The sequence below is a fragment of the Diachasma alloeum genome, unplaced genomic scaffold (assembly GCF_001412515.2).
Source record: "Diachasma alloeum isolate Michigan unplaced genomic scaffold, Dall2.0 Dall_scaffold_00176, whole genome shotgun sequence".
Taxonomy (NCBI): domain Eukaryota; kingdom Metazoa; phylum Arthropoda; class Insecta; order Hymenoptera; family Braconidae; genus Diachasma; species Diachasma alloeum.
In genome coordinates, this window is record NW_021680342.1 from 449,760 (window position 1) to 454,213 (window position 4,454).

The window sequence follows — 4,454 nt, forward strand, 5'->3', positions numbered from 1 at the left end:
TTTTTTTTTTTTTTTTTTTTTCAAATTGTCCATGATTACTTCTAAGACACGTGTTATGTTTATGCGAGGATATTCATGCGCTTCACGTGTTCAATAATCAATTAACTTAGATTAAAATGTCTAAATAATAAAATAGTACGTGCATGGGCGTGTGGCATCGATTCATTAATTTTAATTCTTTCGTTTTTATTTAGTCATTGGATAACGTCCATGTACGCACTTATTTACCATTACTCAGCGCAAAAATTTTAATTTCTAAGTCGTTAAAAATCTAGTTAACTACAAAAGAGAAATAGCCTAGTGCTCACAACACAGTTCACATAGAGACTCCCTATTCAGAGTTTTTTTCATTAAACTTAGGAGATACTTTACTTTTTTGTTGTTTAATAATCGTTAATACTCGCGTTTATTTAATTGGCATAATATTATACTCACAGTAATAATATTCAATAATTAATTATTCAATATATCATCGGTTAAATATACTTTTTATATTATCGTTATTTTTTTTTTGTATAAATAAATTCATTTTTTCACTTTATTATATGTATGTCATACAACACTGTGTTTCATTTTTCTTTCTCATTAGCGTCGTTTTTTAATCGTTTTCATTGTCTCATTGTTTTAATTCAATCGATTTTACGTCGTGCTGTGTATGACAGAGGGGAAGGGACCCATGCCGCGTATTTCCATCTTGTTTTTTAAGAGTTAATTGGTAATTTTGCTCGCCCGTAATTAATCTCCCGTTTAATAAGTTTTATTTGAAGAATTATTGTAACAACAGCGTCCCACGATATCTTACTGGAATCATAGTCCTCCGAACGAGCTGTCTCACTTTTGATTAATGTTAAATGTTCTAATGGAACAGGGGAAATCAATGGAAAGAGAAGGATTGTTATTAATTTTGCTCTTGCAATTGGAAATGGGAGAGGATAGAGAGCCTTCGGATCGCCTGTCGGAGGGACTCGGTTGAATTCATTACTCTTCAGGAATTATTAATGGGCTGGGGACACTTGATGTAAGGGCACTTGTTCATATCTATACTAATCTAATTAATCGTTTATCATCACCCACGGAGTCTTCGCTTTCATTTTTTTTCCTTTTGTTTCATATCATTTGGGATTTACTTTTAGTTAATTTAAATAATTTTCTTGTTTTCTCTTAGGACTAGATTCAGGCGTGCCATGCGTCTGGCTCCTTTCGCTAATCGATCCGAACGACAGGAAAAGCTAATCAGTTGTCTTTTGGAAGATGCTAATCTCGCGGATTTTACTTTAGTTCTTTTCTTTGAAGAAAAGTTTTTTTTTTAATTTCTTTTCTCGTGGGTTTTAACGCACTGATTCACCGCGGATTAGAAGAATTACAGACTATCGTGTATTAGGCACTGAAACATGGAATTTACGAAGTGTTCTCGTAACGCATCTTTTGGTTTTTCGATTACTCTCCTCCCCTCTCGACTCACTGGTGCACGGTGATTTCATTGTTTAGTTTTACGATTTGTTCATGGGTAATTACGTGCATTACTGGCCGGATGTTACCCGGAGATGATTATTACTTTCATTTGATCTTTATGGAGCCGTACGAAAAAAATTAGTAGAAAATCCTAGCTTTCTTTATGAAATTCTATTCTATCATGAGTTCTTGGACAAGATTTTTCAGTGTTTTTTTGGATTTTATTATGAGAAACAATTTAAAATACAATGAAGAAAACTTGAAAAATTTATGTCCAAGAATATCTATAGAATAATGAAAATCTATTGACTTTTCTATCAAATTTTTTCATACGCAATGATCGAAGATTTTTATTCCATTGTTGATTTTATTCTTTTGGTCTTTAATGATGATGGTTTTGGGGGAGTTGATCCCTCATTAAATTCCCGCAGGGACAAATAAAGCTAATTTGACACGTGAAATAGCTACTCAGAGAAAAAACTATTGAACCACAGCGAGACATAACAATTATCCTAATGCTAGATAGCGCAAAAAAGAAATCTACGTGAAAATAATTCAATGAAATTACATTAATTCATTAGCTAACGAATAAAAATGTCTCATAACAGTACGATTGGCAACACAATTAAGCGTATATCGGAGCAATTGAGTTTCACCGTTCTCCTCAAATTCATTTTTTCAATTTTATAATTTAAAACTTATTTCATTTGTGCTTCAACGCGTCCGAAATTGGACTCTAATTAATGGAAGAGTCAATGACAATTTCATTCATTTAATTAATAAATTATTTTCGTCTAGTCACGAGCAACGGAGAAACGCCTCCACGAAAAAACACAGCGTTACACGTTTTGTTTAGTTTAAATATTTTTTTCTTTTCCATTTTTCCCTTCTGATTTACTTATTACGAGAGCTAAACCTAGGAGCCTTTTGGACATTCAATTAATATGATTCGTTCTTTTATTTACCCCATTATACGATTATTTAAATCGCTTAGAACCTACGACAGAGGAAAAACGAAAAGGAAATAATGTGGATAAGATGTAAGTCCTCGAAACGCTGAGGATAATCGCGCTCGGTTGGGCTTCGTTTTTCATTACGATAAGTAGCAGTATAGATATTTAATATACATATATTTGATATACCATTAATTAAATATAATTACTTTTTAGATTCGTTAATGTCGGTTTACAATCGACTGATTTTCCCTACCTAATTACCATCATGGGGATTTCAGGCGAATAAGATCACTCGTCCTGTGCAAGTTTTACATTTTTTTCATCCTTTTATTCTCTTTATTAATTATGACGTTGAAGAATATATTTGTTACGTCGATTGACACTGAAAGCAAGCGAGAGTAGAGTGAAATAAAATAAATGGCCCGCAGAGATCGAACAGCAATTGCGTCTGCATATTTTTTTTTTTCAATTATTTTTATTTATTTTCTCAGTTTATTCTAGGATAACAGGGACGACATTTAAGTAGTAAGCCCACTGTAATTACCACGCGTTTATGAAAGATCCTCCGCGTTAGAATATACTCTAAAAATATGTTCTTATTGATATTATTTTTTTTCAAGTTACATTGATCCCTCGTAGGCATTTTTTCATTATTTTTTGCTTTATTTTTTGGCTTCGAATGAGCAGTGATGAGAAGGATTATTCGACATTTCCCTTTTTCTTCCTCCTCCTCCTCCTCTCTCTTTCTCTCGTCTTTTTCTTAATTTTGCTGCCCCCTCGTTCTCCGTAAATCTTCATCTCGCTAATTCTTGACAATCTATCGAAACATTGAGTTTGCAAATTGAAAAATCAATTTATTCGTCGCTCTAGTATTTTTGATAAATACGTACTGATACGTACAGACATACTGTGCAGCAAACAACTGTTGATGCACATTGATACGTCAATTTGAGATGTGTGGAGACAAATTGATCTTTCAATTCCTTCGGCTGTGCGCCGTTAATATAACTGGGGCTTATTATCATGTCGCACGCTTGTTACCTCACATTTTAATTAATTTTTTTTTTCGATTTTTAAGTGTCAAACATTAACACTCGACTGGAATGAACACGCTTCGCCCCTTGGAAATTCACCAAACGGCCTAATTATCCTCATTAAACCTTATTCTTCATCTTTTGAATACTATTAACGGACGTAAGTGTAGAGCCTCGCCACGTAGTTAGGGGTGGAGGAGTAATAATATGAAATTATTGTTTTCGAGGAATACATGTAGACTGAGAGATATTTTCTGAGGGTATAAAGCAAAAGGTGTTTGTGTACGTGTTGTGTATGCGTATGTTGCACTCGCACGATGGATGAACACTTGAATTTTTCCTCATTACAATTTTTTTCCCCCTCAATTAATTGTGATAGATTAATCTGCAACAGGTTTCCATCAAATCTTTCTCACGTTATAATTTATTTATAAACTGTATCATTAGTATTATTTTTTTTGCCTTTTTTGTTTTCAATGCTTATCAGTACCGATATTAAATTGTCACATTTCTTCTTGTCTATAAATAAATACCCTTACATGTGTGTTCATTATACTTAATATCTAATATGCATGCGCATCCACACTTATCTCTCTCGCTCTCTTTACATTTTCATCATTTTTTATGTCCATTTCATATATATTTTCTTCTTCATCTGTTTAATTACGTTGTATCTCACACGTGTAATACTTAATTTGAACTGAATCAATCGGCCGTCGGTCATACAACTAATTAATAACGAAACAATGAAAAAACAAAAAAAAAATTCAATGACATTCTGTACTTGTTTTTTTGTAAGTGACAACCGTTTAATCCGACTAGTCGACGTACCCTAATGCAAGGCCCGCAGTTATTTCTCTCAATTAATGTGGCACAAAATTATTGATTCCATCAAACCCATTGAATCACACAGCAGAATTAAATCCTGGAATATCCTTCAGTCGATTCTGCAATTGATAAAAATGAGAGAATTATCTCATTCTCTTTATCATTGTGAGTATATCAAGGACAA